The sequence below is a fragment of the Phascolarctos cinereus genome, unplaced genomic scaffold, assembly GCF_003287225.1.
Source record: "Phascolarctos cinereus isolate Bilbo 61053 unplaced genomic scaffold, phaCin_HiC Scaffold_7;HRSCAF=346, whole genome shotgun sequence".
Lineage (NCBI taxonomy): Eukaryota > Metazoa > Chordata > Mammalia > Diprotodontia > Phascolarctidae > Phascolarctos > Phascolarctos cinereus.
The window spans coordinates 9,361,884-9,389,016 of record NW_027556180.1 but is presented as its reverse complement, the minus strand read 5'-3'; the positions used below and the strand labels follow the sequence as shown (position 1 = coordinate 9,389,016).

The window sequence follows — 27,133 nt, the reverse complement described above, 5'->3', positions numbered from 1 at the left end:
CAGATAAAAGGCAAAGGTAAAGGCAAAGAAAAAGAGAAAGGGAAACAGAAAAAAAGAAAAAGAAAGAGAAAGAAAGAAGAAAGATAAAGAAAGAAAAAAGAAAAGAGAGAGAAAAGGAAAAAGAGAGAGAGAGAAAATGTATATCATCAGGTAAAACTAGAGTAAGACATGTGCATCTCTTCTGGATATTGATATTTTAGAAATGTACAACAACAAAAACAACTGGTAAACTGAATTGAGCACATGACCCACAGAAGGATGAAGGGTGGCTATGATCCCTTAAAAGTCATGTCCTCCCTCCTGGCACTAGTCGACCAATCAGTATTTTAAAAGTGCCTACTATGTGCCAGGCAGTGGGGTTACAAAGACAAAAATGAAATGCTCTCTGCTTTTAAGCCACTTATATTCTTTACAGAGAGACATAGGGAAATACAAGACTTGGAAGGAGAGGCACTAGATTTAAGAATTTGCTGGTCTGGGGAGGTCTTGGGGAGGGACTTCTATCAGAGCAGATAGGCACCATCTTGTAGGCTCTCAAATTGCCTATAGAAGCATATCTGAATTATTTACAAAATGAATAAATCCAGTATTTAGCACAGTTCCTAGAGAATAGTAGGTGCTTTGTGTATATATGTGTGTGTGTGTGTGTGTGTGTGTGTGTGTGTGTGTGTGTGTGTGTGTGTGTGTATAGCACCTACTATTAAGTACACACACACACACACACACACATACATATATATAGAGAGATAGCCTGCTTCAATCTGTGTTCAGACACCGACAGTTCTTTGCCTGGGGTCACGTGGCATTTTTCATCCTAAGTCCTTCAGAGTCGTCTTGGATCATTGTAGTACTGAGAACAGCTAAGTCATCCACAATGCTCATGTTACAATACTGCTGTTACTTTGTGCACAGTGCATTTCGATCTGCATCAGTTCATGTAAGTCTTTCCAGGCTTTTCTGAGAGCATCCTGCTCATCATGTCTTATAGCACAATATTCCATCACAATCACAGACCACAATTTGTTCAGCCATCCCCAAATGATGGGCATTCCCTCAGTTTCCAATTCTTTGCCACCAGAGAAGAGCTGCTACAAATACTTTCTGTACATGTAAGTACTTTTTTTTCTGTTTTAATAAATATTTATTGATTGATAAATACAAGGCATTTTAGGGGTGGGGAGGGGAGGCACTAACAGCTGGGGGGGGAGCAGGAGCATCTTCCTATAGGCAGCAGTGTTGGAGACGAGCTTTGAAGGATGCTCCAGATTCTCAGAGGCTGAGGGGAGGGGAGAGTGCATTCTAGGCAGATGCTCAGCTTTTGCAGAGACAAGGAGGTGGGGGCATGGAATGTGGAGTGTGAAGAAGGAATAGAAGCAAAGCCTGTTTGCGTGGACAGTGAAGGGCAGTTAGACAAGGAGAGCCTCGCTGGTCAGATAGAGAATCAAGGCTCCTTTCTCTTATGCCTTTATTTCCCTCTGCCTCTACTCACTACCCTCCTCAGATCAGTTCAACGCTCAGAAGGTTTAGGACGTCAGAAGCATGACCATCAGAATGTTCACGGGAAAGGAGCTTGCATCAGCCCAGGGTCTGCCTTGGTCTTGAATGTTCTCAGGGGCACATGGTCAGGATGGACTGAGGTCTGAGCCCATTCGTTCTCATGTTCTGCCTGGCCCAGAGATCCTGGAGATCCTTGGGTCTGGCCTGGGGCCCCCCCTGATGAATCTGCCCACCTCGGAGGAATTGTGATATCCCCTTCTGGGAAACTGAGAGTGAATGTGTGAGGAGGGATAGGGGGTTCTGGCCTGTCCTGCCTTTACACTCTCCCAGCTGCTCCCTCACTTACACACCTGCTCTCTTGCAGCCACACCCTTAGGTGTTGGGAGGAAATTGTCGTGAATCACAGCCACACCAGAGCCCTTTGCCACCCAGACCACTGACTTCCTGATGATTTCTGCCCCTCCACCTAGCACAGTAACTGGAACAGAGTCCAGCCTCAGCATCTCTTCTGGTTAATCATTGACAGAGAGACATGGGATATTTCTTAAGAGGAGCATATCCTCCGAGTGCCAGAGCAGAGGAGAAGGGTGATTTTTTGGACATCCTCCTTAGCCTGCTTCTCCATATTTGGAAATGTTTACCCATTGCCCTGATCTATTGGGAGGGGAGGGGAGGGGAGGTGACTCAGGGTTGGGAAGGAGCAGGATTTGAATTCCTGTTTCCAGAAAATAGGGTTCCCCCCTCCCCCTTCCCCCTTGTTTTGGAGGCTGAGCAGCGAATGCTTGAGCCTTATCCCCTTCCTTCAGGACCTCCTTCCAATTATTTCTGCACGAGGAAGAAGGGCGTGTGTGAGAGGGATTCAGGGAATGAGGGAACACACCAGGGACGAGCTGCCTTGGAGAGTAAGTACACATGGATGGTCGGGGCTGGAGCAAAGAGGCTCCTTTTCCTCAGCTGGGTGGCTCCAGAAAGCCTTGGCCTGTCGGGAAAAACAGGACGTTGTTACTGTCTGCCCGGGGGTGATCGTTTGTTGGGTTCTGAGAAGAATGTTTGTGTGTGAGTGTGTGTGTGTGTGGACGTCTCCCCCCCTTGCCTCCCCACCTCTTCCCTTGGGGAATAGGGATGTGGCCAGGAGCTGGGCTTTTTCTGAGCAGGAATCATGTGTGTACATAAAGAAATGGAGTGAGAAGGTTCCAAGAGGCATTGTTGGAGTTGGAGGCATAGGGGTGGTTTGCATGTAGCTAGAGCAGCAGTGGTCACACAGCATAGCTTTGGGCTCAGAGCCCGTCCTCCACACCAGGCTTCGGGGACTTCTGGAGGCTCATAGGCTTTCCAGGAGCTGGGGCTCTACGGGGGCAGAGTCCTTGTGTTAGCCCTCTGGTGTGAGCAAATATTCAGCCAGGTTCTTGCTTTCAGAAGGCAAGGTTTCCTAGATCTGGCTGGCTGGGACCTTAATGGTCATTGGGTCCTTCCCAGACCTTTTACGGAGGAGGAAAGGGCTTCAGGGAGAGGGGACGGGGCTTGGCAGGTCTATCTGGGGGCCTGAGCTGGGCCACCACGCTGCATGTTCTCTGCCTCTGGGGCCAGGCAGGGGTCCCTCCATTCCACTCGTCCTCTCTGGTGACTCCGATCTCTATTGCCTCTCTTGGCCTTCTGGCTGTGGCTTCTCCGTGCCATCCCACCTGTCGCTGGTGCCTTGGCCACACGCTGTCCTTCGTGACTGGAATTGGCTTCCTCCTCACTTCTGCCATCCGGAGCTGCCTCCCGGGTGGGCACAGCATCACCTCTTACACAGTCTTCTCCCCCTCCCAGTTATTCAAACTGTCCATTCTGGGTATTTCTGCATTGCTGTTTGTGGACATTGGGTAGCCCAGGAAGCTCCCGGGGGCAGGGATGCATGTCCTTTCTTGTCTTTCTCCCCATGTCACGGGTTCAGTGCTGGGCACAGGGTGTGTGCTCCTGAACAGATGCTGGTGGACGCCTTTTGCTCTGGTCTCCACAACAGTTTTGAATGTTGGTGCGTGTGGGAGCCACTTTGGAATAGGCTTGCTGGCTCACCCGAGCGCTGCCTTCCTGGGACACACACCACGCCAGGGGAGTTTTCTGTTTCAGCAATGCAGCTGGAGTGAAGAGTTGTGTCGGCTGGGCATGGTCTCTCCAGTGGCCCTGCCAGGCTCCGCCTTTACCTCTGGAAGCCTGGGCATCTGCTCAGAGGGGGCCTCTTCCGGGCACTTGGCCATGGATTTTCTTTTTCACTTCCTTAGTGGGGGTGGGGTTGATGTGACCACAGAGGCCAGGGGGACCATCCTCTGGCAGGGCTTAAGTCTGAGAGCTCAGTTTTGGTTCTCCAGTTTGGTTTGAGATTGGGTCCGTGGTCCACTTGAAAAGTTTGGAAAGAAGAGTGGTGAAGGGCTTGTGTGGCTTGGGAGCATCAGGGGCAGCTGTAGGAGGCCAGAGAAATTGTGTGCAGATGCCAGGTAGTTCTGGTCAATCAGGAATGGCCTGTTAGCAAGAAGAGCCTTCTGTTCTTTGAAGCAATCTAAACTGGAAAGGTGTGAGTGCTGACTTCCTGGAAAGACTCCTAACAGAATTGGCATCACAGGACAGGGCTTCAGATCCCCTAGCTCTTTTTTTAACCTGCTGTGTGACCTTGGGTAAGTCATTGAACTTGGGGAGTCAGTAAGTATTTATTATGCACCCACTGTGTACCAGGCACTGTGCTGAGTTCTGGGAACACAGAGAAAGGCCAGCTCTCCAGCACTCATAGCCCGATGACAGTTTTCCCAGGCTTCACTTTCCTCTGACGTAAGAGGAGAAAGGTGATTTGGTGGCTTCTGGGGTCCCTTCCCACACCTGGTCTGTGAGCCTAACATCTTTCAGAGGCACCGGGAGGGGGCAGACCAGGAGGCAGGCATCATGACCAAGTGGACCCACAGCTCTAGCATGGCTATGTGTAAGGGGAGGAGTCTGGACACCTATCTCAGGGTCTGAGGAGCCACTGGACTTGTCCCTGAAATCCAACAGCAAAGGGGCGAAGCTGGTCAGGGTTGGGGAGGGGTGCATCTCCTCTGGCTCCCACTCATGTGGGGTAGGGTGAAGGTAGCTTTGGACTCGGAATCAGTGGACTTGGGCTCAAATCCTGTCTCTCCTGCTTACAATTTGGGCAAGTCCACTCGTGAACTCTCTGGGCCTCCACTTTCTCATCTGTAAAATGGACCAGCTGACCTCCAAGGTTCTTTGTCATTCTAACTAGCTTGGGGAGTCTAAGAGTCTGTGAAAGTCGTGTCTCTCTCTTCTGATGGTAGGATACCAAAGCAGGACCTGGAAGGCATTCTAGAAGTCACCTACTTTAAACCCTTCATTTTACAGATAGGGAGACTGAGGCTCAGGAAGAAATTGTAGATCTGGAGTGCTGAGGCCTTTCACAGTCCATCTAGTCCATTTCCCCTCTGCCTTTGTGCCTCAGCTTCCAGTCTTTTGTATTTGGCTGAGCAGGAGAAGGAAGGCAAATGAAGGCATAAATACAAGGCACAGTTTTTGAGGGCCGGGGGAATGAATGGAGGCACCAGTAGCTGGGGAGGAGGGTCAGGAATAGCTTCCTGTAGGTGGCAGAAGCCTCTGCTCTCCTGTCTCACACCCCCTTTGGTCTCAGTTCATTCTGATCCATGTTATAATTAGGTATGTGTGCTCCTTATCCCTGTACTAGCTTGTTAGAGGCAACGTGGCGTTGTGTAAAGAATGCTGACCTTGCAGGCAGAAGCCCCATGCTTGACTCCCATGTCACATGCTTCCTAGCTGGGTGTTTTCCTTCTCTGGGCCTCACCTGTAAATGAGGATGGGGTGAGGTGAGCCAGATGGCCTCGAAGGTCTCTTCCATTGCTGAGCGTCGGATCCTCAGAGTTGGCCACATCAGCACGGGATGTACTTGTCAGCGTTTGCTGCATTGAACTGTTGACTCTCCCAAAGCCACTCAGACCTTCCAAAGCAAGGAGGCTGGGAGCACCCCACCTCTCTTCTGGGCAGATTGATTGCAAGCTGCTTGAAGTTAGGGAGTATTTAACTCTTGGCTTTCCATATCTCCAGCGCTTGGCATTTCATCAGTGTTGATTGGATAAGTAATTGATTGCTACGCATCAACTTCTTTCACTGGGGAGGCTGGACAGATCTCCATGCTACCATTCCACCAGTCATTGCCTAAGGGGACAAAGCTGATGTTCTCATCCACCATGAAACTGCTAAAATTTCATCTAAGCTTCTTCAACACTGGCCATGCACCAGGACTCACTGAATAAGCAGGAATGGCTCCTTTGTCAGAGGATGTGAATCCCAGTTTCTGGCAAGGGAAAGTCTTCCAGACACTGTCCATTTGACCCCACCTAGCGTCTTGCCAAGTTTGGTTTCATTCCTCTGGCTTGGTGGATATGGGGAGAAAGGAGAAGAATCTGGCCCTGCAAGGTGGCTCTGTCATTGTGAGTGTGGCTGTCAACATTGGTGCCTGAACGTGTGCTGGTCTGCCTGGCACTGGTGTGCTGGTGAGCAGTGAGGGCAATACACCAGGTGCTGGACTGTCGCCTGTCCTATCTCCCGGCAGAAGAGTGGGTCCTCCATCTTCCTAAACCCCCACCTGATCCAAGGACTATCTTGGTAATAGATGGACCCTAGAGGTAGAGTCAAAACCAGATTTGGCAAATGAGCCTTGTTTGTTTGCTTGGCCCCTCCCTGAGGCCTAGAGAGGACAATTCCAGAAGATTTAAAAAAAAAAGTGAGAGTCGAGGGTGGGGACAGACCTTCAGACGCCTGTCTCTTGAACATTTTTTTTTCTCAAACAATCTTAGAATGTCAAAGCCAAGAAGGACTTCAGAGCCCACGTCCCCTAATTTTAGAAATGAGGAGGCCAACCAAGATCATGGATTTAGAACTGGAAGAACATGAGAAGCCTTCTGTGTCTGCCACACCTGGGCATGTCCTAGGCACTCAATAAGGGCATTTAGTTGATGGGGCAAGGCTCTGCTTCTCAGCTTTAGGCAAGGGATGACCCAAGGAGCCATGTTCCTGGTATTAGAGAGGATCTCATGGGCAAAGTCCAAATATAGGAAGGATTCTCCATCGGTGGTCAAGCTTTGCTTTTACTCTGGTAGGTGGTCGTGTTTGAAGATGACATTGTATTCAGGACACTGAACCCCTACTGCAATCTTGGACATCCTGAATAATTAATACTAATGACAATAATGATGGGGATAATAATAGTTGGCGTTTATACATCTCTTCAAGGTTTCCCAAGAGATGTACGTATATTATCTTATTTGACTGTTCAAGGAGGCTGACCCAGTGCTCCCAAAAGAAAAAGACTAATTCATGAAAAAGCTACAAATGGCCTGCAGGTGGATGGGTACCTCCCTGGTGCAGAGATCTTGGACACATGCTGAAGACGGTCACCGAGCCGCACCTACAGTTCTATAGGAGGAGGAGTGGAAATGGCTGTTGGAAAATCGCTTGATTTTTTCCCATGATCCCATTCTACTCCCTTTATTTTTGTCATGAATTTAACAAGTACTGACAATGAGCCTTTCTATATGTCAAAAATAGAAGAGAATTGTTTAGGAAACCATGAATGGTATATATAGTTTGATGTTTAAAAAATATGTAACGAATGTAACACAATCATGCCAGTGCTGCCCTGCTTTTCTGTGACCCCAGGAACTACTTTGTGTGTATTTTTTAATGTGTCATTACTCCCCCTGCCCCTTTTTTCTTCTTTTATTTGGTGTCATTACTACTACCTCTATAAATCTCACCCGTAGAGAAAAATAAAAGCTTTCCCTCTTAACAAATAAGAATCGTTAAGCCAAACAAATCCATTCATCGTGTCTAAAACTGCGCCTTTCATTCAGCACCTTGAGGTCATCACTGCTCTGCCAATAGGTGAGGGGCTTGAAGTGTCCTCTTTCTTCCTGAGCCATGGTGGTCACTGTGTCCTTCAGAGTTCTTAACTCCTGGACCACCATTTAAATTTACAGAACTGTGGTTACTGCACACCTTGTTTTCCTGCTTCTATTCTCTTCCTCCAGCATTGGCCCGTACACGTCTTCTCAGCAGTCTGTGAAATCATCTTTCTTCCCCTTTAGAGCAGCGTGAGGGTGGAACGAGGTGGCCAGAGTCTTAGCCTCTTCCCACCGGTGCCCAGACTCTCTAGGACACGATCTTCCATCCTCTGGTCCTGAGTCTCCTCTTAGGCGGGCAGGAGGTAGGCTGCAGCATCTCCCCAGGCTCTCTCTGCCTCTCATATTCTGCTGTGAATGAAGAAGAATTTATGCATTGCCCCTACTATGCGTCCAGGTCCTGAGTGTAGCTAGAGGGGGACCAAAGACAAAACTGAAATGGCCTCCCCTCCCAAGGGTCTGGGAAGCCACTTTTTTCTGCTGAGCATAATTATTGTCCCTACAGCTGTGCCCCCGACAGGTTTCAGTCTCCAGATTTTTCTTCATTCAAGAAGATGCACTTTTTATTTTAAAGGAAAGCTATTATAGACATTTTCTGAAATATAAAGGGGGGGAATAAATGAATTTTAAATAGAAAACAAGCAGTTACATTACATATAGCATTTAATTCTCCTTGGAATTTTAGCCTGGAATTGGAGAGCTCTCTAGCAACTGGTAATTTAGGTTGCATTTGGATTCTGTTAATTGGCTGGCAGTAGGTTGGTTGGGGGGGGGGCTCTGCCTGTCTGTCTGTCCACGAGGCTCTTCAGGATTTCCTTTGTGTTTGACTGTGATTTCTTTTCATGGGGAATAATTTTATTAGAGGAGAAGCTTGTTATGGAGGAGAGGGATCACTGTAAGCAGGGTTGAGGAGAAACTGGGGAGGAGTTTGTCTCGCCAAATACCCCGAGTGCCAAGTCTGAAGGCCCTATTTATTTTCTTCTGGGACAAGACAACAATTATTTATTAAATGTTGACTGTGTGCTAAGTCCTGAGGATATAAATACAAGCAAAAGCAAAAAAGAAATACTTCTGTCTCTAAGGAGCATACATTCTAATGGGGGAAGAAAACCTAAAGGGAAACTGAAAAGGGGAGGTGATGGGAGAGAATCATGCTAGAAGCAGAGCTAGATCCCAGGACCCAAGACTCTTCCCTTGTGCAGGAATATGGTTGTGAAGCCTGGGGAGTCGACAGTGGAGCCAGGAGGGGAATGGTGGTTGGCTGGCCTGGGCCCTTCCCTGGGAGGAGCTCTCCAATGGGAGAAAGAAGTGATATGCCAGAGGGATGTTCCAGGTCTAGAAGGCTACGGGGGAAGGTGGATATTCCAGGATGAGGAGGTCCTGGGCATTGTGGGTATTTCCTGGGTGAGACAGCAGGCCTGAAGGGGAAAGGGTCCTGGGGAATCTTCTCTTACTCTGTGCTGTCACAGGCTGCATGCATCCCCTTACAAAGACCTCTCTTTGGACAGCAGATGAGGTAGGGCTTTGGAGGGGGAGTATCTGTTGGATCTTCCCCCCATTCCTAAAGAGAGGCATCTTCTGGGCACCTCAGCTTTTCTCTGCTTCACAAGCTCCAGAATAGGGTAGCTTTCAATTGCCCCTGACTGTCCAGCCTTCAAGACACTCAGTGCTACCCTGCCTCCCGGATCAGTGAGGCAATCATAGGATCGTGGACCTAGGGGGACCTCAAAGTCCATCGTCCATAGTTTACAGATGAAGAAGCTGAGACTAGGGAATTTAAGTGAGTGACTCATCCAAGGTTAAGGAAAGACATGTCAGAGGCAGGATTTGGATGCAGGTCCTCTAGCCCAGAGGTAGCCCTTTCTCTGTTGGACTTCCCTTTTTGGTCCAGGTACCACTTCGTGCACTTGGGCATCAATGCCAGTACTGGTTTATTTCAACAGGATTCTATATTAGATCCCAGCCCTTCCCATGTGCCCAAGACTACTCCCCTTAAATAAGCACCATCCTACCCCTCCATCCGTAGAACTCCTCCCATTCAGCCTGGGCCAGGGGTTTCTAAGCTCCGACAGCTTCTTTGTGTTCTGACAATCCCCATGCTCTTAGCTTAGGATGATAGGAGAGGAACAGCAGTGGGGGCCAGAGACCTTTAATGGCGGCCCTTATGGGGAGCTCTCCTGCCTCGTGGCCATTTCCGGACCTTGCCACCTACACTTGGGTCATTTTCATCCCCCTCCCACTGGAACCTTGGCCTCTACTAGATGAGGGTGGCCTTGTCCTACCCAGAACCAAACCATCCCTTCCTGTCCATTTCCAGTCCATGCTGCTGGTTTTCCTTTATGTGCTATCTTTCCCCATTAGAATGTAAGCTTCTTGAGGACAGATATTGTCTTGCTTAACTTTTATTTGTACCCCAAGCCAGTGCAGGGCACTTAGTAAGTGCTCCATAAATACTTTAGCATTCCTGTCTTTGAATGTCTCCCTACCCCAGTGAGACCCAGGAGCTGGTGGGACCCTAAGCCAGGGCCCACCTTCTGTAGGGTGAGCTGGCTGCCTCTGACACTCTTGACATCCCATCAGAAAGACGCTCTTATTACCTGGGAACCAGATGGGCAGAAAGAGGCTTTGGACGACTGGTGAGTGAGAAAGAAAAGAAAAGAAAAGGCACCTCCCCTGCTGTGCCCTCTGTGACTCATTTTCTGGCCTCCGGGAGAGGGGGTGGGGTGGGATTCTTCCTGTTCCAGGTGGCTTTCCCTCATGGTAATCTAGCTGCTGGTGCTGTGGGGCTCCTGCTCTTATAAAGCACTTCACGGGAATGAGCTCGTTTGAACCTTTCAGCAGCTCGGGGTGGTTGGTGCTAATAGCATGCCCATTTTACAAATGAGGAAAACCAAGGCTGAAGGACGTCGAACACCTTGCCCAGCATCCCTCGGCTAATCCATTTCAGTGGCGGAATCTGACACCCCCTCCTCCACCATCATCCTGTTTTCTTCCCTGCCGACACGCCTCTCTTTCGGGGGGCAGAGACAGGATCTGGCACTGGACCTGCGATTTTGTTAGGTTGGGAACGACCAGATTAAGAAACAAATCCCTTCTCCCTGCGCCGGCTGACGTCTGCTTGCCGCTTAGTCTCAGAGAGCGGCCCAGAGGTTAAGTTTCTTGTTCAGTCGCCTGACCCCAGCTTGTGCCTGTTTTGAGGCATGCTCTATCCGCTGGGTCAGGTTGCGTGTCATCTGGATGAGATAATCACTATTTAGTTCCCCCTCTTTACCAAGTAAGCTCCCTGAGGGCAGGGACTTTCATTGCAGGCAATGTGTGTTTAATCATTATTTGTTGAATTCAATCAGTTATGCATTTATTTAGCACCTGCTGTATGCCAGGCGCTAAACCAGTGGCGGCTTTTCTCGTAGGTCTGATGTCCTTTGCTTGCATTAAGTGGGATGAAATCCCCAAACTCCCCCTCTCCTTCCTCCTGTCCATATGTGGTTCCCGTGCAGGTACTCTGAGCAGTAGTTCAGCCTAAAGTCGACCCGGATTAAAACGAACAAAGAAGCCATCTTCCCGTCTGAGCATCTGGAGATGGAAAGAGGCTTCTTCAGAAACCAGTGAAGCTCAGCTCCTCCGAGATCTCCCAGAAGCTCGGGTCTGGATGCCCCGGTTTACTAGATAATCTCATCTCTTGCCTTGAGGCTGAGCTGGGCCCTTCAGGAGTCAGGAAGGAAATTGTTTTCCCCTGTTGACATCATGGCATAATTGGATACTCTTACCAGGGTGGCGTTTCTTTTTAAAAATTTAAATATTTCCTCTTTTTGTCCTTCGAAGCAGCAGGTATTGGTTTTTTCCGGAAGCAGTTTCTTCTGGCAGAAGCTAATTTCCTAGTTCTTGAGGATTATTAGTGAGTCATGTGGCTTTCCCAGGTTATGGGGCCATCTGGTTCAGACTGTGCTTTGTAAACTGAATGAGCCTAAAGACCATGAAGCTGAGAACTGGGTGTAGGGACCGGAGAGGGTGGGCCTGGAGAAGAGAAGGGGGGGGGAGAAGAGGAGGAGAAAGCCTGGACACGGGGAGGTGGCGGCTGTCCTCGGGTATCTGGGGGGGAGGGATGGGGCTGGTTCTGTGTGTTGGGGAGGTGGAATTGGGAGCCGTGGTTAGAAGATGCCAAAGAAGCAGATTTAGATTAAATATCAGGAAAATATTCCTTACAGTTAGTGCCATCTGAAAGTGGGAAAGGAGAAGGAAAGGGAGGGGGAGGGAAGGGAACGCCCCTGTAAATAGTGCCTTCTGGGTGCTGTGCACTTTACAATCATTAGCACAGCTGATCCTCACAACAACCCTGCAGCACAGGTGATATTATCCCCGTTTTACAGTTAAGGAAACTGAGGCAAACAGGTCAAGTGACTTGTCCACAGCTAGTACATGTCTGAGGCTGGATTTGACCTCAGGCCTTTCTGACTCCAGGTAAAGTATGACATCCCTAAGGAGAATGCTGGGTTTTGAGGTAACCTTGGAAGCTTATGGTCTTTGTGACCTAGGGCGTGTCGCAGCCTCCCTGGGCTTCAGTTTTCTCTCATCTATAAAGTGAGGGGGCTGGTTCAGATGGCCTTGGAGGTCCTTTCCAGCTCAAACTGGATGATCTTGCGATGTGAGCTGTCTCAAAGCTAGCTGGCTGCCTCAGGAGCTGATGAGGTCCCTGTCCTGGGCATCTTCACGCCTGGCTCGATGACCGCCTCTCTGGGATACTGTTACAGGCAGTCTTGTGCAGTGGGGGTCCCCTACATGACTACTGAGGTCCCATCTGTCTCTGGCAGGCTGTGATTCTAGAAAAATAAAAATGGTATTAAAAAAAATCCTTTAAATTGTCCCATAGAGCAATGGAAACTTTATTTTCATGTGAACTGTTTTGGTGATGATAGCACGTTCCTTTCCTGAGCCCCCCAGCAGCTAATGCTCTGACCTGCCTTCACTTTCCTGTCTCAATGCTGGATTCTGTAGGAGCTCAGCTCCTTGATAGGTGAAAGATTCTTCAGGCAGCTAGCAGTGAGGCTGATTTCATCATCCCTTACTCATTAGGACCTAGTGATCTCGCAGTAGAACTTCAGTACACTGAACTGGGCCTTAGGTGCCCTCTGGTCAAATCCTGCCTTTTGCCTCAATTTCCTCATCTGTAAAATGGGGATAATAATAGCAACTCCCTGTCAGGGTTGTTGTGAGAACTGAAGGAGAATAATTGGAGGTGCTTGGCACACAGTAAGCACTATATAAATATTAGCTCTTCTTTATTTTGGGCATGAGGAAGTGAGGGTCAGTCTTGCTTCAAGTCACGCAGGTGACCTCAGTGGTGCCTGAACTGAAGCTGTACTATGTCCAGTTCAGCACTCCAAGTGCCCAGGCAAGGCTGGAAGTGGCCAAGTCCATAGAGGGTGATTCCTCACCTGGAAGTTCCCCGCTGATGAAGTCACATGTTTGGTTTCTATAAGGAAGGAAAACAGTCCCAGCTGATGATACTGAGAAGTGCCACCTAGTAGGGTGTTCTGTGAGACAGGCTGACCTGTAGGTAGAAAACCCCCAATGGTTACGGGTTTACTTTTCACCAAAAAGCTAAAAACTTTCATCCCTCCATTTATTCTTGCTTCTTCCATGTACAACGGACAGAAACAACTATTTTACAGGTCAGGAAACTGGGGCACAGATTGGTGAGGTCACGTACTAACTCCCCGTCTGAAGCCTGACTCGCAGATGCCCCTCAGACAGAATTATGTGCCTGGCTCTGTGCTCCCCTACCACAGCTCCTCGGTGGTGTTTCCAATGGTGGGTATCGCAGAGATGGGTGGCTTGGAGATGGCCAAACAGCTTTCCTGAATTTGGGAGAGTCCCCCAGAAAAGGCGTGGAGCTGCTTCCTAGAGCTCCTGGCCAGGGAGGAAGAAGGGAACTCCCAGAGAGATTGGTTGACAGCATCCTTTTTGGAGCATTCCCAGCAGGGCTGGGAGGGAGTTGTAGCTGTCCAGTGGAACCTTTTATTCAGTAAATTAATATTTCAAAGGCCTTCTCAGATGGAACATCTGATCATTCCGGTGGCCTCTTTTTTTAGGTGGCCTCTTGCGTTCTGGAAATCTGCTCATCTGCTAACAAATTCGTCACGTGGATGTTAGTAAATGTGTGGGTGTGACTTGGACCTCTGCACCCCCTTCAGACTGCTAAAGGCAAAGTATTTAACTTTGTGCTTTATAAGATTCACTTCTAATTTTGATAAAATTTTGGAAGAGAGGAGGCCGGCTTAGCAGGTGGTGCTTAGCACAGAGCCTGGCACATAGCAGGTGCTGAATAAATGTTTATTGATTGAGCAATAGGGGGCTGCCCATAGGAACAGGAGGGAGAATCACAGGATCTGCCATGCTGAATGTCCAGCTGGAAGGGACCTTACCGGCCCCCAGTTTAAAGATGATGAGTCTGAGGTCCAAGAGCTCAGTGACTGGCCCAAAGTTACCCACACAGTAAGTGAGATGGAATTTGAACCCAGTACTTCTGATACCAAATTCAGCTTTCTTTTCCATTGTACATCTGGACTCAAATTTTGACCGTTTCAGCTGTGTGTCTCTGGGCCACTCAATAGGTCTATGAGGAGTGGACACAATTATCAGCGAACGAGTTTCCAGTCTGGAAGCCCCGACATCGTTGAAATCACAGGGCCAGGCTCCTCTTATTGAACTATTTGATTCTTTGTTTGGACACAAGTTTAGGTCCTATTGGGCTTCCTATTATTACCCCTGACAATAACAGAAATTTTCTCTTTTTGCTATTTTGGAAGGAATCCTTTTACCTTCTTTTACATAAGCCCCACAAAGGCTGGTGTTTATTCCGCAGCTGGCTGCAGCGTTTACTAGGTGATTTACATACATTACCTCCTTTAAGCCTCATAACAAGGCTTTGAGGTGCATTATTATTAGCCCCATTTTACAAATGAGGAAGCTGTGGGTCTGGCCCACAGTCGCCCAGCCGGCAAGCTCCAGCGCGCTCCCCGCTCCTCTTCTTGCGTTGGTCCTGTTCACTCCGTTTATGGGTTCTGTGTCTTCTCCCAGCCGGGAACCCTGGGTTCTGAGCTCGTGCAGAAATCGGTGTTTATTTGGCTTGGGCTGCAGACTCTCAGAGATATGAAGACGGTTCCCATTAAGTCCCGGGAGCTGATATAAGCAATTACTTCTTGCCTGATTGACAGCGACAGACACAAACCTGTACCCGACACTTTCGAAATGAAGCCAAAGTGGGGGGAAAGGCATTTTTAAAAGCCCACTGATTTTCCCCCCATCTTTCCTCAAAGCCCTTCCCAGAACATTCTCTAACAGATGATTGGCATTCCGGAAAAATACAAATCATTTTAAAGAGAACTGATGTATTGGAAGCAGTCGACAAGATTTGGAGCCATAACTCAAGCTGACGGCATTGATTGAATATCTTTTGTTGCTCAGTGTTCCCAGCCATACGTGACTCCTCTTGCCCCTGCTTGGGGTTTTCTTCGCAGAGATACTGGAGGGGTTGGCCATTTCCTTCTCCAGCTCAGTTTATAGATGAGGAGACTGAGGCAAACAGAGGGAAGTGACTTGTCCAGGGTCACACAGCTAAGAAGTGCCTGAGGCCAGAGAAAATTCGGCTTTTTAATGTCTTCTGAAGGGTCAGGGGTGAGGGTGCTGGGCACTGTCAGCAAGGATGCTATTGAGGAGTGCTTGGGTTTAATTATCCGTGGCTAGGTTGGGCCAGCCACCATCACACAGCCCCGGAGGCCATCCTGCCCAAGCCCTGTCTGACCAAGCAGGACAAGTGGTCATCCATCTTTTGCCTGATGACCTTGAGGGAGTGGGGATTCGGCCTAGGCCATTTTGGAGAGCTCTTTTTGGGAGCAAGTTTGGCCTGACCTTAAGTTTGAGCTGGACCCTTTGTATCCTGTCTTCCAAGTTCCTGGTTTTTTCCAATTAACACGTTTACCTCTTTACGTAGAGTTCTGAAGGTAGGACTGGAAGGGGCCTCAGACGCCATTGAGTCTGACCCTTTATTTTACAGACTCAGAAAGGTCAGATCACCTGGTTAGGCTCTAAGACTGGATGGGACCTTTGAGGTCCCCTGATCCAGTGCTCTTGTTTTTCAGAGGAGAAAACTGAGGCCCAGAGGCCTCTGTCCCCTCTGAGGTCAGATGAGTGGCAATTGTAATTGCAATATGTATGTAAATAATATATTATATATTTATAGTAACATATACATAGACACACAAATGAAAGCCAGCGTGATACGGTGTCAGACAGCTGGTTGCAGAATCGGGGAACTTGGGGCTTCGATTCTGCTTCCGACCCACGTTCTGGCTAGCGTCGGGACCCTGGGGGAGAGACCAGACTGCCTAGTGCTTCTGGCAGCTCTCTGAAGCTGCTGTGCATTGGCAGAGGGAGTTTCCTCAGAAGAAGGTTCTTACACACCAATCTGGACCCCAATCCTAGAATTATAACTGGCATTTGTATGGCATTTTAAGGCTTGTAAAACACTTTGCACTCAGTTTCTTTTCTGATCCCAACGCTAGCTCTGAGTGCTATTTCCTTCTGATCTAATGGTCTCCATTTCAGAGGTGAGTGAGCAGCCTCAGAAGCATCATGGGGATTGATGGTTCAAGCACATTTTCCCCCTCACCACCATTACTACAAGAGTCATCTCTGTTGAGTGGAAGAGGAACCCGAGAGAGAGAGGTTCCATGACTTGGCCAAGGTCACTGTTAGGTGGCAGAGCCTGGGTTCTCCTTCAGCTTCTCCAGAGCCAACGTGCTTCCCACCGTGTTTGCAGTCACCCTGATGGCCTCAGGGGAGAAGCTTTCACCTTTCCACACCAGCCCCAGCTCTTGCTCAGCTGCTGGCTCTGTAAAAGGGGCAGAGATGGTGCATGGCCCTGTCGTTTCCGGCTCCCTTACAGAGAACCAGACAGGCTGTCTTGTGGCATCTCCTACGTGACATGCAAAGGTTTTCAGAGTGATACCCCAGAGGCCTCACCCCATTCTCCTGGGATTGCATGGGTAGAATTGATTAAAATATCCCTATCTCTAGTTATCTATCTATCTACCCCTTTCACTTGCTTCCTAGACTCTTCCAAATTCTTCCCCAGTTTATAATCTTTCTAAGAGGGATGCATGCGGGTCACCCCCACTCCATGCCTCCCTGAGTAGCCAGAGGGCCTGGCAGACCAAGCCTTGCTCTACAGCTCCCATGTCATAAGTTCAAGATTACAGCCTGTTCCCATTTCCCAGTTATAACCCATTTGTGTCCTAAGTATAAGTGACTGGAAATCGAGTCCTTTGGTCAGCAGAACTCTTGAGTTCTGTGCTGACTAAAAGGAAGGGCTTTGAGTGCTGGAGCTCAAACCTGATCTTGTCCTTCAAGCATTTACTGAGCCCTGACTATGAACCAGGAACTGCGCTGGGTCCATGGGCTGCAGAGACAGTGGGGAGATGGTCCCTGCCCTGAAGGAGCACAGACAACATATGCACGTTTAGGTGTATACAAAATGTATGCATGGTGGCCATAGTGGGTGGGCAATTGCATTAGTGAGGGGTCAGGAAAGACTTTCTACAGAAGATGGTGCTGAAGGAAATCAGGGATTCTGAGAGGTGGAGAAGGGCATGCAGAACAGCATGGGCAAAGATCCGGAGGTGGGAGATGGGGTATTATGGATGAATAATGAGCAAGTAGCCCAATGTGGCTGGACCATCAAACATGTGGAAGGGAGGCAGGTGTGAGAAGACTGGAAAGGAAGGATGGATCCCGGCCGTCAAGTTTTCAGTGGCAGACAGAAGAGTTTAAATTTGTCCTTGGGGTAACAAGGGAGCCACTGGAGCCTGGGCAGGGGGGTAACATGCTCAGACCTGGGCTTTACAAGGCCTTCTTGCCCAGCTGCCATTGTAGCTCCAATCTCATGGGACTCAAGACTCTTGTCTTTTCAGTCCTTGATTGGTTGGACATTTCAGTGTTTGGTTGACTTATACCATGCTCTGAGACTACGGCAGAGCCTCTGTGATGTCACCCAGGAATGATAGGAAAGTTAAGTAGGCTCTAATGTTCCTCCCATGCTTGTCAGCTAGGACCTGCTCATTAAGGATGGGAAGCTGACCTCTGCTTCCCAAACCATTAAGGGGAGCTCTTTCTATGAGACCTAGTGAGAGTCACGAGCTGTCCTCAGATGAATGACGACTTCCAGGAGTGGGGCCCAAGTTTGTAGGGAGATTCTTGAATTTGCTGTTTTATGCAAATTTAGGGACTGGCCACTTGAATCCTAGGGTCCAGGGTCCAGACCTTTCTGCTCTCAAAAAGTGAGGGTGGCAGCTATTAGCAGAGATGAGGATTAGGGTACTTTGCTGCTGGGACATTGCAGGTGATGCAAATCAAATTCACCAGGCTTAAAAATAAATAAATAAATCCCCACTGGTAAGTTATATTTAGGGTTTCTATAGCCACGTGTGAATGGGGCTGAGAAAAGGAGCAGATTTGGTCTTGAGGGTTTTATGCAAGCTTCAGAAGGCCAAAGCTGACTCAGAGTGTACTGTTTTCTATAAATGATGCTCAGCTTTTCACTGTTTCTGGCTGGGGCTCCTCCAGTTACTGAGGATGGCGGCTTTGGAGTCATCTTTAATTTTGCCCTCTGCCTCCACTCCTCCCCTGCCCTTTAACCCCATCCAATCAGGGGTCAGGTCTTACATCCAACCTGTCTCCTTGGCATCCTTCATGTTAGCCCTCTTCTTTCCCCAGCTCAGGCCATCATCCCCCAGTGAACCAAAGCCTTCAAAGGGCTCCATGTCCACGTGTCCAGGCTCTGCACTCTCCAATCATCCCTGCAATGCCACCCAAAGGAACTTGTTTCCTAAAACGCGAGTCGCACTGTGCTTGCTCAAGAACCTTCACTTTCTCCCTGTTGCCTTTGGAATCAAAGTTAGTCTTCAACCTGACACTTAATGCCCATCACAATCGGAATCCAGCTTTCCTTTGCAGGATTGGGCATATTTTTCTCCTCCATGTGTCCACTCTCCAGCAGGACTGACCCACTTCCTTTTCCTCAGAGTCATCTTGGGTTTCTGCCCAGGTTGCCTCCACTTTCTCCTCTGTGAGAGCTGCTTCATCTATGCTCACACTGTCAGAAACTGCGCAGGTCTCTTGGAGAGCCAGCGCTGAAACCTGGGGAGCATCACTTATGTTCCCTCCCTCTGGTCCCAGAAGGAAATGTGTTTCCCCTGTGTCTGTTTCCACAGAGAATTTCCTTCTGAAGAAGCATGGTTCTCAAGAGTCTTAGCTCAGGAGAGATGTCTGCCTCTCCTAGTGTTGTTATTTTCAGGGACAAACTTCCCCCTGGGGATTCTCTCTGAAATGAAACAAATGTCATTTTATGGTGGCTTGGTCCCAGATTGGCTGCTTTGGCTCCTGGAAACTGGAAGGGACCAGTTGCCATGAGGTTCAGTGCCACCTTCGGACAAATGGCTGCTTGAATGAAGACAGGTGTTGGTCTTGTCCTCTATGACAGTAGAAGGTGAGGAGTGTTGTAATTATTGATTCATTGGCCAAAGCTGGCTATGAAAACAAATGACAGGTTTGGAAACAGACTTAACCCAGCATGTAACAAGTTCTATGCTCGTTGACTGCTGCTTATCACTTGGCTCTTGGGCAAAGAAACCTTACTCTTGTGTCCCATTTTCACCTTCTGCTCCCTGGTTCTTTTTCCTAGCTGAGGTGATGATTCACAAATTCACCAATGCTATGGGTAGAAAGGGGCCTTCAGTGGCCAGGTAGTTTCTGGGTTCTTAACTTTTTCAAAAGGGGAGCTAGGTGGCACATTGCATAGAGAGCCTGGGCCTGGACTCGAGGAGATCTGAGGCCAAACCCATCCAGCTGTGTGGCCTTGGGTAAGTCATTGAACCTGTCTGCCTCTGTTTCTTCATCTGCAAAATGAAGATGATAATAGTAACCTGTTAAGGTTGTTATGAGGACCTATAAAATGCTTTGCAGACCTCAAAGTTCTATGTGAAAGCTAGCTATAAATATTAGTGGTGTTGTAATTTTGGCAGTTTTATGGCGACTATGGACCCAGTTTCAAAATAATACTAGCAAATGCATAAAATGAAATACTTAGAATGACAAAGGAAACCAATTATATTGAAATTGTGTTATTGAAACATGAAATAAACAAATAAACAAAATCTCCAAGTTTGTAGCTCTAGGGGCCAGGCAACTCCATCCTCTTGTTCCCAAAGGCCTGTAGTCTCACTGACAAGGGCTCTTCCATCCCTGGTATGGACAGGTCCACAATGGGAGTCCCCAGCCTCCCGCAAGGGACCTCTTTCCCTTTTGGACATTTTGATGACATCAAACTCACATTTTTAAAGAATTAATTTATTTTGATTTATCAACATTCACTTTCATAAGCTTTTGAGTTTTAAATTTTTCTCCCCTTTCCTCCCCACCACCCTCCCCAAGAAAGCATGCAACTTGATATAGGCTATACATATACATTCCTATTAAACATATTTTCACATTAGTGATGTTGTGAGGAAGAATTAGAACCAATAGAAGGAACCACAAGAAAAAGGAAACAAAACAAGACAGAAGAAAAAAAAAAGAGCAAATAGCATGCTTCGATCTGCATTCAAACTCCATAGTTCTTTCTCTGGATGTGGATAGTATTTTCCATCATGAGGCCTTTCTAGATGTCTTAGATCCTTGCATTGCTGAGAAGGGCTAAGTCTATCAAAGTTAGTCATCCTACAATGTGGCTGTTCCTGTGTACAACATTCTCTTGGTTCTGCTCTCTTCACTCAGCATCAGTCCATACAAGTCTTTCTAGCAAACTCACATTTGTCACCCTCCCTCCATCATTCCCAAGTCCTGCCCCCAGGCACCAACCTCACTGGGCTCATTTTCCTTCAGCCACTTGTAGACAGTGGAGATGTCCCTCCCATGCCTCGGTGCCCAAGGAAATGTTTATCAGCTGACTCTCTAGATAACAAAATGTATGCATGACCCATTTAAATTTAATTTACATTATTAACATTTTCTCCATCCATTTCTTAGATCTCTACAATCAATCCAGTAGTAAGTTGAGCCATAGAATTGATTTCCAAAGTGTAAATGCTCACACTAAAAATTTAAAAATCAGCTCTTGTGAGCTCCCCCTCTGCTCTGAATTCTCCTCTTCTCTGGGCTAAATACCCCAATTCCGTCATGTAACATGAAGTCAGAACCCTTTAGCGTCCTGGTTATCCTCTTCTGGGCATCACCAACATCTTTTCTGATTTCAAAATACCACCTCTTTTCTTCCACACTCACCTGACCAGGCACATATGGAGAGGAGTTGTGGGCATGCAAAGTCGGACCAGTGATGACAACTTAGGAGGCAAGGCCCTCCCAAGGCCTGGGAGAGTAGTGCCTGTTGTCTTGAGCTCCATTTCCTTTTGGAGAGCTCCAAGTCTTAGATCAGAGGAAAGGAAGAGAATGCTTTGGGGATGGCCGCTGTGAGCTCAGGACAGATATGAATTGTTCCCTACTTTTCCCTACCCTGCAGCTGCTGAGCTGACCACATAGTGTGTTTTGTCTAGTACTCATTGGCCCCAAGTGGTGGTTGTTAGGCATTTTGCATGTTTGATTTTTGCCATTAAATAAAAGCTCTATGGACAAGTGATTTCCCCATATTTCATCAGTGTCTGGGTCCATACTGATGTTGGCCCTGTCTCAAATAATTCTTTTTTCTAGTTAATATTATTGATGGTGGAGATAATGGGAGCTTCCTAGTTCAGTAAAGAATGGGTCATTTTTCTCTCCTTGGCTGCCTTTTTTCTAATGGTTTTGTGCTGGTTGTAAAGTGACTCAGCGGCTGATGGGAGTTCAGGGTGTGGCTGGCTCCAGAATCAAGGAGGGAAGGAATGGACTCAGCTTTAACACTTGGGGATCGTATGAAGAAGGGATGATAGAGGGTGATACTCCTATAATACTTACTAGATGTGTGACTCTGAGCAAGTCACTTCACCCTGTTTGCCTCAGTTTCCTTATCTGTTAAAATGAGCCAGAGAAAGAAGGGACAAAGGCTCCAGTGTCTCCCCAGATGGAGTCACAGAGAGTCAGACACAAGTAACTGTGTCCCTCTGAGACTCAGTTGTCTCATCTTTGCAGTGAGGAGCTTGGACTAGGTGGCCTTGAAGGTCCCTTTTACTTTAAATCTGATGAGCCTGTGGCCCCATTAATTATTCCTGCCTGCTCACCATTTTCATCTCGGCCACACTGCCTCTTTTACCATTTGTTCTGCACATTTTTCATCCCCACTTCTGCTTCTCCAGGAGCACACTGCTCCTTGTTACATGGGGTCATCAATGGCAGGAATAAAAAAGCCCCCCTTGAAGTTATCTGCTCTCTCCGTGCTGGCCAGAGTAGAGACAGCCCACGGGATTTATACTTCGGCAAACAGAAGGTTCTCCTGTCATGGGGCAGATTTTCGTCTAGTCCTCGTGTATCATTTCTCCCCATTTGTGGAAAGAAAGGCAGGGTGTGTTAGCTCTGCTTTTCAGCCAAAGAAACTCAGGTATACAAGGAATGGAAGTGAGTGGGAGATTTCATATTGTCTGAGCCTTGAAGGAAGCTCAAGTGTTCAGAGGCAAAGCTGAGAAAGGAGCATATCCCAGGCACGGGAGGCGGGAGATGGGACTGCACATAGATGATGGTGGAGGCAGGAGGTGGGAGGGCATGTGTGAGGACCAGCAGCAAGGCCAGTTTGAATGGATGCTGGTTCCCAGTAAGGGGCAGGGCTGAGGCCTCTGATTGCCAAGCCAGCGTGCCTTCCATTGTGTCCTGCTGACAGCCCCAAATCAAAGCATCTTGGGAGGACGTGTGCATTCATATGTGAGTGTGGTGTGTGCACAGCGCACCCAACAGACTGACACTGAGATTTCTACTCCTCTGCCCCTGACACCTGTAAAGGGAGTAGATGCATCTGTGGGCAAGGGGGTAGTAATTGCAAGCCTTATCACCCATTCATACACCTACTCATTTGGTTTCCACATGCAAATATGGGTTTTTTGCAGATACATTTAATATATCTGTTGTTTCCGCATTTTATTTTTATTTTTAAAGGGGGGGGCAGCTATTTCAGTTGTATTGGGGCCTTCGTTGGCCTTGCCTATGACCAAGTAAGCATGCACTTGGGGCGAATCCTTTTTTACGCTGGTGAATTTTCTTTTCATCACAATCATCCTCCTGATGCTGCTTTTGTTAATGAAAAGATTGGAGTGGTCACAGGAAGTTGCTTTTCCCAAGTTCTCTGTTGCCGAGGGTGATATTGGGGGCAGTATTCTTTCTGTAACTCTATATGTTTGTGGTTCAACAGGTAAGAAGACTGAAAGCAGTTTTGTTCCTTTTCCGCAGAAAGGCCAGTCAGTTGATTACACACCAATATAGTTGGTGACTTTTGAACTTTCCTCCTGTTGGGAGAAAACAAAACAAAACCCAAAGCTAAACAAAACCCCACCTCTTGAGCATGCAGACAAATCATCTGCAATGTCTACCTCACTCCAGCAGGTTGTGGTTATTTCCAAATGCTAAAGGCCAGTGACAAAGCCACTTCTGGCTGTTGGGCCATGAGAGGCAGACCTGAAGGACTTTGGGAAGGGGACTTACTTTTGTTGGTAATAAATTAAATTATGATGTCAGCTTCTGAAGGGTCACTTGGCTGCAGCCTCAGTACTTCTGTGTTTGGGCATTCAGAGGTTAGAAGGATGGCTGGTTGGCAGGCTTGGGGCACCTAGAGACTGATGGATGGGGTAGATGACTCTGTGTGTGTGTGTGTGCGTGTGGACATGCAAGTATGCATTTAAACTTAAACACTTTTCTTGGACAGATTCATTTTCACTTCTATCCTCTCCAAAACCTGTGAAAGAGGAGGGGAGTCAGATTGATGGGCATTTAATTTAGGCATTTGTTGACTGGAAGGTCTTCTGACCTAGCTTCATGTGCCACCTACTTTTTCAAACACAAGTTCAATGAGTGAGTCAATAAGGAATCTCCCAAGATTAGGTTTTATCTAGATCTCATTATGGTTATCAACAGAGCCAGAGCTAAGAATTTTTCACCTTGGACATCAGTTTAAAGACAGTGAGGGGGGAGATGAGAGGACATTTCTACAAGGGGGCAGTTGTACCCCCTTGAGAGGATGTTATTGATTCTTAACCCTGCTGGGGGGAAGAGAGAGATGAAGGGAAGCATTAAGCATTTATTAAGGACCTTCTCTGTGCCAGGCACTGTGCTAAATGCTGTGCAAGTATGGTCTCATTTGGTCACGGGGCACTATGACAGTGGCACCTAAGGGGCGGGGAGCGTGGGGCTGATTGTCCTTCATGGTGTCGTGGGCCACTGGGAGAAGGGAGATTTGAGGGAGTCTTAGAGAGGAAGCGTGCTCCCGTGCCTATTCCAAGCCCCTGGCTCAAAGACCCATTTGCTCCATGCCTTGTTATAGTTCCAATTATTAATCAGGCAACATATATTTATGCAGGACCTACTATATGTTGGATTAATTACCCAATGAAGGCCTTTTATTTTTTTGGGGGGTGTCTTTGCTCTGAGACAAAAATAAAGCAGAAACATTTGTAAGGGGTTCATCCTTCTTGAGATCTGCAAAATACTTAAATCAAGCAAGCGAATTGTAATCAACCACAGTCACCGGTCCTTAGAAAAAGTTAGGTTCCAAGAAGGGCGGGGCCACTGCCACTTCAAATAATTTGGGTATTCTCATTCTGTACTGGTGGGATTGAAGTTATCTCTTAGTTCCATTTGGACTATAAATTATGATCTGTTCTTTTATCATTGAAGTGAAATATCTCTGAGTCCCCTAGTATCTATAAAAGAGGGGTGTGTGTGTGTGTGTGTGTGTGTGTGTGTGTGTTTTGGGGGGTGTAGTTTGCTGCAGAAAGGGATTTTTTTTTCTTTGTCACCTCATCACATGGTATAGTGCCCGACACATAGTGTTTAATCAAAGCTTACTAAATGTGTTGACTGATTTAATGTCAGAGAAAAACTGTCTACATAAATGAATGCAACTGCAGGGACAATGAGGGGTGGGAGGGAGCTGGAAAAGGAATACAGATTATCATCGAGATAGGAGGGATTGAAGCATGGTGAGGGGAAGGTGGTGGGTCAGAGGTGCTGTTCATGCAGAATGCATTCATTGTGCTGTCCCATATCCCAGCTTGCAACCCCTGGATAGGTTGTCTGTCTTGTTGCAAGGGCTGCTCAAAGCAGCTGTTTTTGTGCCTTCTGTAATGCACCCCCCCACTCACCTAGCATCCCTCTTTCACACACTGTTGTTGTACGTACAATCAAGGGGGTCAGCCTGAGGAGATGAGATGATCCTACGTTTCATTTTCAGACTTGTGGCTTGTGCATTGAAATATTTCTGCCTGTTGTCATGCTCTTCCTCTTTCTTTTCTTTTCTTTCTCTTTAATTGTTTATTCATTTGAAGTTATCTGTTCTCCTTTGTGTTGGGTAGTTTTTAATTTTGTAATTAATTAGACATTTCTTTTTTCAGAACAGCAACTTTCCATCAGTTACAATGTGGAAAGACAATATTTGATCAGGCTGAAGTGTTCTCTTAGTATTTGTGTTTTTCTTTAACTAATTTATCCCCAACTTAACTTATCTTTAAATTAACCCCTGATGCTTCCATTTTTTTTTCCCTCCGCCTTAGGACCTTTTAGGTAGTCCTGAAGAAATTGCAGACGTTTCTTGACAATGAGCTAAATTTAACTTCACCCAAAATAAAATGATTTATTTTCGTTAGATATTTGCGGAGTGAGGGAGAGGGAATGGAGAAGCATAGAGCTCTCCTAAAATAAGGTGGCAAGAGAGATAATATGCTCATTCTCAGCTAAGCTTATGGAAAAAAGAAAAAGCTCTTTATTTCAGTGACCTCTACTCACTGGAAAAGTTTGTGCTGCTGAATTCCATGATGTGACGTTGCAGGGGTTCTAACGTTTCCTTGTGTGATGAATTTGAAAGGCTAGGCAGAGGATACTCTCATCTTGTGCTTTGGGGTGAGGGGTGTGATGAAGATACACTCTGTTCTTAGGCAGAAAGACAAAAGGGTTTTTTTCCCTATTGCTTAAATTAACAGAAGAACACTGGGCAGCATAGGCACCAGAGAGAGGTTGGGGCTTTATTTAGCTTTGGTCTTCCAAGGTAGAGTGGGGGCAGGGCAGGGGTGAGTCTGATGTATCCCATTCCAAGGGAGCCACACCTCCTTGATTCCAGTGCATTTTGGAGGGTGTATGTAGGATAAAAAGGACAAACATACAAGTTTTATGTTGGATTAAAAAAAAAAAACCAAGATGCTTTATTCAGAGACCCCCAGGTGGTACAGTGATTAGAATGCTGGGCCTGGACCTGACATCAGCTCCAACCTTACACACTGATTAGCTGTGCTATTTTGGGTAAGTCACTTCACCTCTCTGTACTTCGGTTTGCTGATCTGTAAAACAGGCACAATAATAACTTGTCTCTCTCAGAGTTGTGAGACTCCCATGAGAGATCATGTGTGAAGACCTGCATGACCCTTAAAGCACCATATAAATGGTAGTGGTGGTGATGAGGATGATGAAGATGATGAAGATCAGCTCCTGTCAGAGCTTTTGGTTTCTGGACCTTTTTATACTCTTAAAAAATACTGAGTATCTGGGGGCAGCTAGGTGGCGCAGTAGATAGAGCACCAGCTCTGGAGTCAGGAAGAACTGAGTTCAAATCCAGCCTCAGACACTTGACACTAGCTGTGTGACCCTGGGCAAGTCACTTAACTCCCTTGCCTAGCAAAAAAAAAAACAAAAAAAAATACTGAGTATCTTCTCATTGTACCCCGCAAGGGCTTTTGTTTATGTGGATTACATGTGTTGATATTTGCTGTATTAGAAATGGAAACATGTTAGTGTTATGAAAATAGTTATGACCTCATAGGCCCCCTGATAACCCCGGGGTCCTTGGACCACACTTGGAAAACTGCTGCACTAGATGATCTGTAAGTTTGTGTTCGGGATTGGATTTGAAGAAGATTCTCAAACATTTTTGAAGAAATGACCCTTTGGAGAGAGGGCCTTGGAGGAGCCGGGGACCCTCCCAAGCAGCCTTTTGCTTTAGTGGAGACAAGAGGGTGGGCCGGTATTTCGGGACCTTCTTCTCCATCCCAGCTGCCCACTTCATCCTTCATGCCCCATCACTGAGATGCATGGACCATTATGTTTGACTCCATAAGACAATTCCATAAGACGTCTGTGCTGGGGTTCACTTCCTTTTAGAGGGATGAGTGGATGCCTCTGGCAGTTCAAATTTTGTCTCCATCTCTGCCAGTGACCTACTGGGGGAACATGGCCTCATTAACCCAATGTTATGGCTTCTTTACTTAGGGCATTTAGAAAAAATGAAATAAGGTCCCCTTCCCTGGGGCTCGTGGGGTGGCATAAAACAGACTCAAATCAGCCAGGATCCAGCCTGATGAGGTGCTGAAGCCCATCTGATTCACCATAGGGAAACAATCATGCCTTTAGCAGGGCTCAGTTTTGCTGGCCCTGGAGCTTAGCTGGCTTGGGGCTTGTCTGGTCTTAGACCTTTAGACCAGGGGAATGAAAGCAATGAGTAGCCAGCCTACGGAGGGGGAAGGACC

General features: G+C 47.4%; 1 protein-coding gene across 5 annotated transcripts in view; it reads left to right on the top strand.

The window, feature by feature from the left end:
* Positions 1–27,133, top strand: part of LPP (LIM domain containing preferred translocation partner in lipoma) — a 709,534-nt gene that overhangs the window by 59,720 nt on the left and 622,681 nt on the right. Inside the window, exons 1-2 of one of the 5 annotated variants that reach the window (XM_020989048.2) lie at positions 1,299–2,084; positions 2,304–2,399. The exons of the other annotated variants lie outside the window; for them this stretch is intronic. The gene's annotated coding sequence lies outside the window, so the exon portion shown is untranslated. Of the gene's footprint in view, positions 1–1,298; positions 2,085–2,303; positions 2,400–27,133 lie in introns of those variants that run through there. 5 annotated transcript variants of the gene reach the window in all.